Consider the following 15,238-nt stretch of genomic DNA (forward strand, 5'->3'; position numbering starts at 1 on the left):
TGAAAGGGAACTGCTTAGTCTTCACTGTATGATATTCTATGCATTAATATCACTTGATTCTTAAAAACGCAGAAGGTCTTCTCTAGTCTTTTGTTGATTCAAATTATGAGATGGCAGTTTATTAATCTGCTGCCCCTTTAAGAACGAATGCACAATGACATTCATACGGGTTTCCCCACGTTAATTTGAACTGTTTAACTCTAACGTTACTCTTTTTTCTTCATTCATGCATGTTTCTTTATCAAAATGTCAATAACTGTAAGTAATGTTAGTACAGTGTTCCGCGGATATATTTACATTACGCGATATAAAAAGGTAACATAATTGCAAAATCTCTAAGGATAGTCACTATCTTCATCATAGCGCCCAGCCCTAGCTTTACAGTATTACAACATAACAAAACACAGAAACAGAATATGTAATTTATTTGCGATTAGCATATCACTTCAATGCACTATATATTGATGTGACAGTAGAACAAATATAAAGGGATTTATTTACCTTCTGCCGTCTGTTGTCCGCCATTGGTAACTTAAATGTCTGTTCATATTCATGTTTTTCGTTCTCAGTCGACATCCCACAATCAAAATTCGTCCAAAATAAGATTTTAACAGATGTAAAATGATCCATGTAATGCCATTAATGGACGGACCGAAGCAGTCTTGTTGCAGATTAGAAGCCGCGCCCGAGAGCCGAGCACTCCAACGGCAACGGGTGTACGTATATTCAAACTTGATCGGTAGAAGGTGCGCACAGTTGTCATTGGCCAGATTTCTAGATGACGTTCAGATTGACCAATCACGCTCAAGTGAACACGGAAAGACAGCAAATAACCTTGCAACTATAGAAATAACTTGTTTTAAACTACAGTAAGCAAATGTGTATATTTATATTTATTTGCTGTTATATTTAATTAATTGGTGTTTTGTGGTGTGGGCAGACCCGGCAGTGCAGATTTGTACTCTTTAAAAACAGATTATTGTTTGATATTTAGTTTCCTATATAGTTTGTTATATTTGCATCCAGAATTACAGTTTGAATGTAAAAATACACCTACACTGTAAAAAAAAAAATAATTAAAAAAGTCAAATGACTGCCAAACAAAAACATAAAATTAAAGTAAAATATCTTAATTTAAAAGGAAAAATCTTTTTTTCTCTCAAAAGTTCTCTCTCAAACTTTTAATGTAAATTTACATAAAGTTTTTGCACTTTATTTGAATTAAGATATTTTACTTTGATTTTACGGTTTTTGTTTGGCAGCCGTAGCTGCCAGTCATTTACCATTTTTTACGATTTTATTTTTACAGTGAAACTAATAAGATTTACATTAAAATTACAAAGAATGTTAAATTGTTAGTATGGACATAAACCATTAATATAATGAGCTAAATATTTTATTACAGATTAGTTCTGTAATTTTAAATACATTTGTCATTTAAGAAAACAGAAAAAGACTTAAAATAACAGTCAAGTTGTTTATTTACAAATATTGTTTGTAATTTTACATAGTTTTAAACAATTCAAAATTACAGGAAAATACTGTAAACAATTTAGAGTTATTTATCATATAGACTAAATACTTTTATTGCCTTTTATGGTTTTGTGGCACAAACTGAGTTATTAGCTATATGAAACAATCAAATAATGGTTAGGATGCAAAGGCAGCTTTTCTACCTTTTGACCACAAGATGCCGGTGTGCACCGTGTTGAAAAGCTTCAAGTAATTAACCATTTCTCGCCAGAACTTGATGAAAGCCTCAAGTGCTTCAGAAAGCCTCAGTTTCTCATCACTAGTTTCTACTTCAGTGCTGGATAATGTGAAATTGCAGAGAATATTTCAAGCATGCCTTACCTCAGTGTCCTCAGCTCGCCCTCACAGCAAAATCCCTGGTGTTAAATTAATACCGCTCTGTGTTTATATGGGAGTCACCAGAAGCTGAAGCAGTTTTAGTGTTAATTAAGTGATTAATTGAGTGATGATTGTTTGATAATTGAAGACTTTGATAACTGATTGTGATGAAACCTGCACCAAGGGGTTCAAAGTTTGTGTCCTCACTGATGTTGTTGAAGATGATGTGCCAACAGTTAACTGCAATCCCAATATAAGGAGCATAGCTGTGGCAGTGGAAGAGCAAATTGATGATGTTTAGGACCTCCCTAATATATTTGCTTTACTGTTTGGTGTAATTTATGTGCATAATTTTGAGTACTCCAAAGAGGTAACTTGCACTTTTGAAGTTATTCAGAAATTATTCAACTTGGTTCTCATTGTTCTCCAAAAGTGCAGACTTTGTAGAATAGCTTTGGATGTTTAAATTAGACAACTGTTAAAAGGCAGTTGTTCCTTGTGTCTTTTTGAACAGTTTGAACTTCAGCTGGTAAAACACTTTGTCCTAAAATTAATCTGAAGTAAATTCTTTTTCTATTTGTTTTATCCAAACAAATGGTCATAAAGTGTGGCCTTCTGCATACACTGAGCTTGTGGACATGCTAATTCGCGCTACTGAAAGCTCAACATTGAGTGGCCTGACGAGCCTCACAATTCTCAGTCCTCTAAGCTCGATGAGCGTTTCCTAAATGTGGCCAATCTAATTTGCACCCCATTAGAAGGAAGCTGCCATTTTTAGTGATCTTCATTGCGAGATCGCAAGACCCTGGAAGCACCCTTTTTCCGCTCGTCTGACTAATGCAGCGGCCTTTATTGATTCTGTGGAGCAGAGCTATACTAGCATTCCAGCGGTTGAGGACACACTGGCCGCTCACCTTTCGCCTTCTTCCGCTCCTTCTTGGAAGAACCGCCCACTTCGCCAATCAGCACAATAAGCGGACGTGTGTTTATTAGCATGTGAAGAAATCTTTCTGACAAAGATTTGTTCATGACAGACCCTAGAGAAACTCTGCAAGTTTCAAACACACTCAACAACAAATGGAGTGCAATAAATAAAACACAAGTTCCTTTTTACTATCAATATTTGTTTGTATCAAGGTGTATTTGTTGCATTATACTTGATAGTTTCAATGTAGGTTGATTTTGAATGCATATTCTTAAAACTGAATGCTGAAGAAACACTGATGTTCCTGTTCTGACCTGTTTAAACACACCCACATGACGCACCCTCTTACAGAACTAACCCGGAAGAGACTGACTTATTTCTCCTGCCATACTGACTCTCTTCTCTTTCAACAAAAGAAAAAAAAGAATCAATGAAGAATGAAGAGAAACACTTTCAATGAGGATTTTTGATAAGTTAGTTTCTGAACAGACAGCAGATCTTTGTGATTCTTGTGGTTATTAATTTTTGAAACCATTGTGTATAAAGTGAAATTAAAATTTACATTGCTGGAGCTCAAACAGTGAAAATGGCTTCACTAAATGTATCTGCAGAAGAGCTTTCTTGTCCTGTGTGCCGTGAAATCTTCAAGGCTCCTGTTCTTCTGTCCAGTATATGTTCAGTCCACGACCACCACAGCAGAGCTTGTTCACGTCATGCCTGCCATGCCAGAGTCACTGGCCAAGATGGCCGCTACACCTGTATCTTCAGACAAGATGGCTGCTTCGCCTGTCTTCGGACAAGATGGCCACCACGCCAGAGCCTCTGGCCAAGATGGCCGCCATGCCAGAGCCTCCAGCCACCACATCAGAGCCCTCAGACGTCGGGTTGGGGTATCTCATGTTACGAACCCCTATTGTAAGATGCTCATAAATAAGGGGTCCGAACATTAAAGGAAATGCAAGGCCAAAAGCAATTTAACCATTTATTATAAGACTGGAAAATGATTGCACACACTCACATCTCTCCTTCCTTACTCTCCACATGTAACAATAACACTTAACTGTACCATAGTCAACATATACTTCACAGACACTGACAGATAGATCAACCCCAAAAGAAAAACACATAGAACACAGCTTGTCTTCAACGGCCAGCTGGACATCATGACGCACACGGGATTCACCGCTGCGCGCCTCATTCTGGTTCAATCCTCTCTTATATACTCTGGCAGGAGCGATTAGAGCGATGGGACACAGGTGTGCAGGGGCGGAGCCTAACACTCAGAAGAGAAAAAAACTAATCAAACCACAAACACACAATTCAAATACAACACTCATAAGGCTTAGGCCGTAACACTCATGGTTGGTTTTGTTTATGTTTTCATGTCTTGTTGTTATGAGTTCTGGATGTTCATTGGTTGCCTTAGTCATTTGTGGGCGGCAGTGGCTCAGTGGTTCATGTAGGTTGTCTACAAACCGGAAGGTTGGTGGTTCGATCCCCGGTTCCACCTGACCAAGTGTCGTGGTGTCCGTGAGCAAGACACCTAACCCCAGCTGCTCCTGACGAGCTGGATGGCGCCTTGCATGGCTGACACCGCCGTCGGTGTGTGAATGGGTGAATGTGAGGCAATATGTAAAGCGCTTTGGAAGGCCATTGGTCTGTTAAAAGCGCTATATAAATGCAGTCCATTTACCATTTACCATGTGTTTCCCAAGTTCATGTTTTTAAAGACTCTTGTTTTCCATGTTACTTTGTCGTGTATTGATGTTGTAGCTACTGTTGGTGAGTGTTGTGGTCAAGTCTGCTCATGGTCAAGTCACCTTCATTTATTGTTCACATTTGATTTCATAAACTGCACATGGGTTCATCACCAAGCTCGTCTCCAGTGGACCTATTTTACATACATAAACAGAACATCTACTACTACAGTTATAGTACTTCAGAAAGTTAAAGTTGTAGTTAACTAACCCACATCCCCCCACTCACTCCAGAATAAGTTCTTTGAGATGATTGAAGTGAATGTGATGTGATTTCAGTCTCAAGCTGAGCACACAGAGCATCAGATTAAACAGCAGTTTGAGAAGCTTCATCAGTTTCTCAGAGATGAAGAAGAAGCTACAATCACTGCACTGAGGAAGGAAGAGGAGCAGAAGAAGCAGATGATGAAGGAGAAGCTGGAGGAGATGAACAGACACATCTCAGCTCTTTCACACACAATCAAAGACATGGAGGAGATGATGAAAGCCAAAGACACCTGCTTTCTGAAGGTCTGATTTCACATCATTGATTGATTGATTGATTGATTGATTGAGTTCTTGATGATCAATGGTGTGTTTGTTCTGCAGGAGTTCTGGTCCAAAGCCACTGCAGTTCTGACTCCTGAATGTTCTTCCAGAGTCCAGATCTCACAGCCGGATCCACAGATGGCTTCTGGAGCTTTGATTCATGTGCCACGGTACTTGGGCAACCTGCCGTTCAGAGTCTGGAAGAAGATGCAGGACATTGTCCAAAACAGTGAGTCTGGAGAAGATCTGAGCTCTCTCACACACACACTGGAAATCACACATGGGTTTCTCATGACACAAAAGCATGTGATTCTTGTGAATCTTCAGACTGAAACACTGAAGCTCAAATATAATATTGTGAACTCAATGAACTTCATATGTGTTTTTAAGATCCTGAAAGAGTTTCCATTATGATGGTTTTACTAGAGGAACTATTGACAGTCTCTCGAGATCATGGAGAAAGTTATTAATTTCATAATATCCTCATATTCACAACATAAAATTATTTCTTATTTTGTAACTTGAGAAAAAAAGTGAATATTTTGTATTCCATAAATTGCTACTTTTCTAATGTTTCTTAAGACAAAACTGAAGAATTCGAAATCTTATAAAGAATGTTCTTAAAAATCATATTGTTATATTATAAAATATATTGATCAGATTTACCTTGAGCAGTAACTTGAACGTGTATTTTATGTTATTTTTTCACAGCGCTGGATGTCATATGGTGATTGTGAAACACACGGGACACTTCATGGTGAAATTTGTTAATCAAGTCAGCTGAATTAAAGCCACAGTGCATTGTTCTGATCAAAATTGATATGATTAACATGAAAAATGTTATGCCATTGTGTCGGACTCGGTAGACAGCCAGTTAGGAAACAACTTGATATAACAATTTTTAATACTGTATCCTAAATTGTGGATGATTAAGCCATATATACCATATGCTGAAGTAAATTTCTGGAGTGTTAACGATTAAAAAAAACAACAACAAGAACCGTACAGAACCGAAAACCGTGACCCTAAAACCGTGATACGAAACGAACCGTGGGTTTTGTGAACCGTGCCACCCCTAATATATATAAATATATATATATATATATATATATATATAGATAGATAGATAGATAGATAGATAGATAGATATATATATATATATATATATAGAGAGAGAGAGAGAGAGAGAGAGAGAGAGAGAGAGAGAGAGAGAGAGAAAGCAGAATGATGATGTCATGAAGCGTATTTTCTAATCAGAAATACCACTCTTGAACAAGCTAGATATTTTCAAAGGGTTTTCAAACTTCTCTATATCAAAAGCATTGTATTTTCCTGCATGTTCATCATACACACGTCTGTCATTTCTCTTTTGCTGACTTTGTTGTTTGTTTAAAAGAAATGGTTTAGTTTCCACATTACTGGAATATTGTGTGACCACAGTTAAAGACATCTCTAACATCTCGTCCAACAGGATTTGTCGGTTTCTGAAAGCTCTTTCTGCTACTTGTAGATTATCAGTATGAACATATTTCATATTTTTCAGGCTGTTTTTGTGCACTACTATCTCTCATATACTGTAGAAAAAAAAATTACCTTTGCATATGTACGCACTTAAAATGGTTTCTTCTGATATGATTTATTTTAATATTGTATATAGCCTACTTGATGTTAACAGTTTTTTTGAATGATGATGATGACAACCATTAAATTATTACACCTTCAGTTCTGCTGACTCTGCACACAGTTTTATTACAAGTAGAATCAAATTCATGATTCAGATTAATGTAACATCTTGTAACGTCTCAGGGTCACATATATTATTAAATTAAATTTAGCTCATTGGGAATTATGGGTATTAATATTTTAGGGATTTATGATTAATTACAACGTGTATAATTGAATCACAAATCTCCAAAATCACCCAAAAAGCCTAAATATTTGAACAAATATATACACAGTTAACCACAATGGATTGCGATTAACTACGAATATATAAGCCAAGTCAGGAGGCTATAGAATATCCTTTTAAGAATTAACTAAAATCCGTTCTGTTTAACGGATCCCTTTAATCCTTATCAACTTTCACTAGGTCTTTTACCCTAATTTTCGGGAAGTTTATCCCTCTGGCCACAAAGGACAAACCTTCCGAGTTATGGTATTAATTACAGCATTCAATGATACTTATAAGAGCTCGTAGCTTAGATCTGACATTAAAGGGACTGTGAGCAGTACAATGACAATCAAACCGTGGATACAATGGTTTTAATAGTGATAGCTACTACGATTACATACGACTAAATAAAGGATACATGTATATACAGAATAAAGAAAGGTAAGGGGGGGGGGGGGGGTGAGGATGAGGAGGGAGAGGACGAAGAAAAGGAGAGTAAGGAGGGAATGGTCCGGTCAGACATTTCCCAACCAAAACCGCTAGAGCCAGCAAGGAACAATTATCACCATAAATAGGGGTACAATCTTAAACGCATCTAAATTTCGATAGAATTGATACTTGTATGGTTTCTCTGCGTTGTGTAAGCAAGGTGCGTGCGTTGCGTTTCTCAGAGTGTTCATGCGCTGAAGCTCTCCCTCCGTTCGGTCCTTCCGGGGTCGGTCCGCGGGAGATTTAACGGCGTGTAGGAGCGGTTGTCTTGGAAGGGAAGCGGCATCTGATGTGCGCACTCGGATGGAGCGCGCCGGTGTTGCGGAGTGCGTCATCTTCAAAGGGAGCGATCAGCTTGGCCGGACCGCGCGGGCTCGGGCCGGAGCCCCACGAGCCGCGCGGGCGTGATGGAAGGGAAGTTTTGTCTCGTCGGAGTCCTTGCGGGTTGACTGAGCACTTAGGTGCTTGAGTTACTGTCCTTTAAAGTCCACTAGCCTCCGTCCATCTTTCTCTGGGATGACCAATCCTTGATGCGAATTTGAGGCGGAAAAGTTCCTTTGTTCTGACTTTTATCACTCACTGGAATGTTCTCGCTGGCAGCCAGACGAGTAAGGTTTCGCTCCAAAAGGGCTAACCTACTGACGGTACATCTCATAATCATATATGTTGCATCATTGACTAAGGCACAGAAAAATGAACTTATAGACATCAAACATGCCTGAGTTTAAATGCATGAAAGACAGTGTATCTCTTTTACAGAGCCATTTTGAGCATTTAAGATTAACATCACACAAATACATAAATATATACTTTGTGGTCAACATACATACAACAAAAGGGGTCATCACGTATATTTCTGGGATGGTTCAATTAAAATAGTTCAAGCCACATGGCACAGGCTGTCTGTGTGTGTGGAGGTCAGTTCTCGGCCACTTTGCACCAGGAAGGTGTGAGCTAGGGGCCCGGTGTGTGTGTGTGTGTGTGTGTGTGTGTGTGTGTGAGATAGGGATCTTTTGAAGTTCCCCCCCAGAGCAATCGTCGTAGCCCGGGCCATTCTCTGGTGGGTCGTCAACCTGGCATTGAGGGCCATTTAACCGAGACTTATAGGTGCCGGGATCTGATTTTCATGCAGAGCTGGGTAGCGAAAGACATCCCTGCTGTTTCACATCACTTTGATCCCATGAGAGAGAGAGAGAGAGAGAGAGAGAGAGAGAGAGAGAGAGAGAGAGAGAGAGAGAGAGAGAGAGAGAGAGAAACAGAGAGGCTCCAGACGCTACAATCTAATGTGGTATCATTAATAACAGGTTCATCAAATATTTTCTTACTCTTTATATGATTACATGACTATCTAACAGACATGCACACATTCAGCTCAGGACCAAATAACATGGGAAACAGAAAGTGTCCGATTTCACAACCTCTTCATTAACTTTACATGGCTCTTCTCACCGATCAGTGCTCTGAAACGCAGCTAATACACTGTTAAATCGAATTAGTTAGATTTACTTTTAAAAAAGCATGCAAAATGATAGCAAAAGTAGAAAAAAGTAAGTGCAAGTAAAGTGAAGTAATGTTGTTCACTTACACAAGAGTTTTGGTGACTTAATAATTTACTTTAGATTTTCTCTTGACTTAGTATAGCTCCTATTGTTGTTACCATTGTTGTGTTTTTAATATGTCTGTTACACTCACCCCCCTAAAACTCACTCCCATCCGAGTCAACAGCACCAAATGTATCCAGTCCTACTCAACCTGCTCTGAGTGGGATTCATACTGGCATCTTCAGCATTTGACACTGGCATGCTACCTACTCAACTCTTTGTCTCATAGTGATTTCACCATGTGGTCACAATGCGAGGTCACAGTGATCTAAAAGTACAACTGTGTGCTCATACTATGGCCACAATGTAAGGTCACCCCAGCTATAAAAGTTATTGGACGTGGACTCCAACTTCACTCAGACATTACATTTTAGTTGAAAATGAAAATTGGGTTGACATCTAAACTTTTTTTTTACATCAGGCTACAACATCATTAAACAACTTCACAAACAGCATTACCAGCTTCACTTATTACAGATCAGATTGACTTTATTTCTGTCAGACGTCTACATAAGCTCTTATTGAGATTAACAGAGGTTTAGATTATTTTCATATATTTTCATACCATTATGGTGATCAGTGTTTGTTTTAGTTGGGTAGTGTGACTATTAATGTTTTAATGCTAGTTTTTTTCTCTGTCTGCTGTAACTGTGTTTGTTATGGCAAGAGCAGCAAGAGAAAATGTGACCAGATGATGTTAGGTCACATTATTGATTATAGTAATGTTTCTCTAGCATGATATACAACAGTGTTTTAATAAGAACATTTGTATAATTTGAAGAAAACCCCAAACATTTTGAATCAGTCACTCAAACATCAAGAATCGCCATAAAAATCTCAACAATGGTGACATACTTCATGCTGCAATGCATTCTGCGAGGCACTGATGAGTTTGTATGATACACCCAGAATGCATTGCAGCATGAAGCATGTAACCGTTTAAACATTTAGCAGATGCTTTTAACCAAAGCGACTTACAAATGAGGAGAGTAATAGAAGCAATAAGACAAACAAGGGGCATGAATGTCTCATTCACAAACTCTCTCTCCGTTGCATTATCATTAACATACAAGGCATATTACACAAAAACACTCATACAACTCTCACTAAACAAACATATACAGGCCTTATGCCTATTTGAGGTCAATTACTGAGAATAACATGGGAACAGCCCATAGTCCTGTCACTATGAATTATAGTTGGTTGTAGTACCACTACAGTCCTCTAGGGAATGAATGACCACTCTTCAAAATGAAGAACACCATGGCTGTGTACGAAAACCTAGGCAGCTGACTTGTTGCCTTGCTGCCTTATCAGACAATGGCTTGTAAGGAATCGTTTGTGCATGAAGGCACCTCACAAAACTAATTTCAGACAGACTTCTTAGTGTAACCGTTTAATGATCTACAGCAAAATAGATAGAGCTTGGGTGAGAATTAAACAAGTATTTAATTACTACACTAGTAATTTCCCTCTATAAATTACATCAGAAGTGGAAAATGTTGGTAAAAAAAACATGTTTACACACAAACTAACCAGCAAATGCAACTTTTGGACGCCATCTTTTTTTCTGGCTCAACTGTCACAGAATGGAAAGTACAGGATTGTAGGATTTCAAAGAAGGAGACATGTATGCTGCCTTCAAAAATTGACCAGATGAAGGGCTCTCAGGAGACAGGAATTGACACTAACAGATTTGGACGTGCCTTGATGCCTTCCTACCTTGAAATTAGTCCTCCGAAAGCAGCATTTTCCAGGTTTTGGATGCAGCCCATGCTTCCTCCTCACCAAACAATCTCCATTCACTATTTCACTTATTTTAAGCTAGAGGAGGTGAGTGGCTTAGTGCCCCTGGAGGACTGTAGTGGTACTACAGCCTACTATAATTCATAGTAACAGGACTATGGGCTGTTACAACACTACCAAATAAAGGCAACCTTCATCATTGCCAAAACAGTTGTACTATCAGTCTTATCAGCAGCTCAAAACCTGGCTGTTTCTAAAGCACACACAGTGCCATCGCACATCTGAAGTTAAAGACCAAACTCAGAATTGTTTTTGAATCATTGAAGTAAGGGCCATGATGTAAAAGAGAATTGATTTTTTTTCTTACACCCCAAGTGTGAACAGTTAATGGATACCAAGCAACCAACAAAAATGTACTTTCACTCATCGTGGATGGTAGGAAAATAACTTAAACAAAAAAAAACTTTGTTGATTAACTCTTTACTGTGATTTCAGACTCCGTTGATGTGGTTTTTCCACTGCAGGGATCCTCATGTGTCGCTTCAGTTGACTTTCAAAAGAGAAACTCGTTCCGCACTGATCACACGTGTGCGGCTTCTTTCTGCTGTGGACCCTCTCGTGTCTTTTCCTATTTTCTGAACAACCGAATCTCTTGTCACAGTGTGAACACTTGTAAGGTTTTTCTCTAGTGTGGATCCTCTCATGTTTTTTCAGATGTTCTAATCGACCAAATCTCTTGTCACAGAATGAACACTTGTAAGGTTTTTCTCCAGTGTGGATTCTCTGGTGCAGTTTTGAATAGTGTGTTGAAGTAAAAGTCGTCCCACACTCAAAGCACATATAATTTTTCACACCAGTATGACTTTTCTGATGCATTTTAAAATTTTCTTTGCTTGGGAATCTCTTTTCGCACTGATCACACGTGAACGGCTTCTCTCCGGTGTGAACTCTGTGTCTCTTAAGGTATGCTTATAGCCTGAAACTCGTAACACATTGATCACATGTGAACGGCTTATCTCTGGTATGAACTCGCTTGTGATTCTCAAGATATTGTTTGCATGAGAAACTCTTCTCACATTGATCACATGTGAACGGCTTATCTCTGCTTTGAACTCGCATGTGACTCTCAAGATATTGTTTGCATAAGAAACTCTTCCCACACTGATCACATGTGAACGGCTTCTCTCCGGTGTGGATCCTCTCGTGTGTTTTCAGATCTGATGACTAATTGAATCTCTTGTCACAGTGTGAACACTTGTAAGGTTTTTCTCCAGTGTGGATCCTCTCATGTGCTTTCAGACCTTCTGTCAGTCTAAATCTCTTGTCACAGTGTGAACACTTGTAAGGTTTTTCTCCAGTGTGGATCATCTGGTGCTGTTTTAATTGGATTGCTGAAGTAAAAGTCTTTTCACACTCAAAACACATAAAATCTTTCTGGTGACTTTTAAAAGAAAAACTTGTTCCGCACCGATTCTCTCTGCTGTGGATCCTCTCGTGTCTTTTCCTATTTTCTGACCAACTGAATCTCTTGTCACAGTGTGAACAGTTGTAAGGTTTTTCTCTAGTGTGGATCCTCTCATGTTTTTTCAGATGTTCTGATCGACCAAATCTCTTGTCACACTGTAAACACTTGTAAGGTTTTGCTTTAGTGTGGATCCTCTGGTGCTGTTTTAAATAGTTTGCTGAAGTAAAAGTCTTCCCACACTCAAAGCACATATAATTTTCCACACCAGTGTGACTTTTCTGATGCATTTTAAAACTTTCTTTGCTTGGAATCTCTTTTCGCACTAATCACATGTGAACGGCTTCTCTCCGGTGTGGATCCTCTCATGTGATTTCAAACCTTCTGTCTGTCTAAATCTCTTGTCAGAGTGTGAACACTTGTAAGGTTTTTCCCCAGTGTGAATCCTCTCATGTGTTTTCAGACGGTCTGATTGACTAAATCTCTTGTCACAGTGTGAACACTTGTAAGGTTTTTCTCCAGTGTGGATCCTCTGGTGCAGTTTTAAATGGTTTGCTGAAGTAAAAGTCTTCTCACATTCAAAGCACATGTACTCTCTCACACCAGCATGAATTTTCTGATGCATTTTAAAACTTTCTTTGCTTGAGAATCTCTTCCCGCACTGATCACACGTGAATGGCTTCTCTCCAGTGTGAACTCTCATGTGTCTCTTAAGGTGTGATGATTGCCTGAAAATCTTCTCACATTGATCACATGCAAACATGCATGTGGCTTCTCTCCAGTGTGGATCCCCATGTGTTCCCTAAAATTTGTTTTTTTTTTGTGAAGCTCTTTCCACACTGATTATATGTGAACAGCTTATCTCTGGTGTGAACTCGCATGTTTCTCAGGATATTGTTTGCATGAGAAACTTCCACACTGATCAAATGTGAACAGTGCATCAACTGACCACGGGGGTTCCTCAGGGCTCAGTGCTTGGACCTCTCCTTTTCTCCATTTACACTACTTCATTAGGTCCCATCATACAGGCACATGGCTTCTCATATCACTGCTATGCTGATGACACTCAGCTCTACCTTTCATTCCAACCAGACGACCCCACAGTAGCTGCACGAATCTCCAGCTGTCTGGCTGACATCTCTGCATGGATGAGTAAAAATCACCTACAGCTCAACCTGGCAAAGACTGAGTTCCTCATCTTTCCCGCCAGTCCCACTATGCAACATGACTTCACCATCCAGCTAGGTGCATCCCTGATCTCCCCTTCAAAATCAGTCAGAAATCTTGGAGTTACATTTGATGACCAGTTGTCCTTCAGAGATCAAATTGCTAAGACAGCTCGCTCTTGCAGGTTTGCGCTCTACAACATCAGGAAGATCAGACCGTTCCTAACAGAACACGCAACACAGCTTCTTGTCCAGGCCCTGGTTATTTCTAGACTTGACTACTGCAATGCATCCTCTGTGTATCCTCTGTGCACCACGCACTCAGCTCCTGCATACTTTGACTCGATTCTACGACTCCACACCCCCACCAGAAGCCTTCGTTCAGCTAAGGAGCGAAGGCTTGTGGTACCATCACAGAGAGGCAAAAAAATCCCTCTCCAGAACATTTTCATTCAACGTTCCCAGCTGGTGGAATGATCTGCCCACCGCCATCTGAAATGCTGATTCATTGACAACATTCAAAAGTCAACTAAAAACTCATCTCTTCCGTGAGCACTTAACCTTAACACCTAAAACACCTAAAAAAACACCTAACACCTAAAAAAAAAAATTCCTTTCCTCTTTTCCTACTCTTTCCCGCCCTACTCTAGCCTGTGCTACACTGAGAAATGTACACAGAACAAGTATTTCAGGCACTTGTTGCGCTCACTCGACTCTTCACGACCAATCGCTTATTGTACCCCCAAGTTGTAAGTCGCTTTGGATAAAAGTGTCTGCTAAATGCATAAATGTAAATGTAAATGTGAACGGCTTCTCTCCTGTGTGAATTCTCATGTGAACAGTGAGACTTTTTTTGAATGTGAAACTCTTCCCTGTAGTGTATGGAGTCTCTCTCTCATGGGATCAAAGTGATGAGGAAGAGCAGAGATTAGATTAGATTAGATTAGATTAGATTAGATTCAACTTTATTGTCATTACACAAGTACAAGTACAAGGCAACAAAATGCAGTTTAGGTCTAACCAGAAGTGCAATAGCAGCAAGTGCAGGATATATAATGGATGCATAAGTGCAGGACATGGATATGTACTGAATATATATAAATATGTATAAATATACAGATGGCTATTACTATAAACAGAATTTACAGTTGAATATGTACAATTAATAAATATACAGATAGCTATTACTATAAACAGAATTTTACAGATAGAGGTATACAATATGTTAGTCTAAGATGAGAAATATAGCAGTGGATTAAGGTAGTGCAATGAAGTATGGACAGAAGCTATCCAAAAAAAAGTGTAAAGTGCAGTGGAAGTGATTGCATATTACAGTTAGAAGTACGGTGCAAAATGCAAATATAAACAGTAGGTACTATAAATACAGTCGGCAGTGCAAATGAGCATGTGCAAAGTGCAAAATGCATAAGTAAATAATTGTTACTGTAATAAACAGTTTTTCAGTAATGCAAATAACAAAGTGAAGGCAGATGTGAGGTAGGAGAGTTGGCAGTATATGAGGGGAGTGGATCAGCGAGGGTTGGAGTTCAATAAAGAGACAGCTCTGGGGAAAAAACTGTTCTTAAATCTGCTGGTCCTGGTCCGGAGGATCCTGAAACTGTGGGCTGGGTGAGAGGAGTCCTTAAGGATGCTGCGAGCTCGATGCAGACAGCGTTTCCTCTGGATGTGCTCGATGGCCGGTAGTGGAGTCCATGTGATGCGCTGGGCAGTTTTCACCACCCGCTGCAGTGCCTTGCGCTCCGCAACAGAGCAGCTCCCATACCATACTGCGACACAGTTGGTCAGGATGCTTTCTATTGCG

This window comes from Gobio gobio, assembly GCF_949357685.1.
Source record: "Gobio gobio genome assembly, chromosome: 1".
NCBI lineage: Eukaryota > Metazoa > Chordata > Actinopteri > Cypriniformes > Gobionidae > Gobio > Gobio gobio.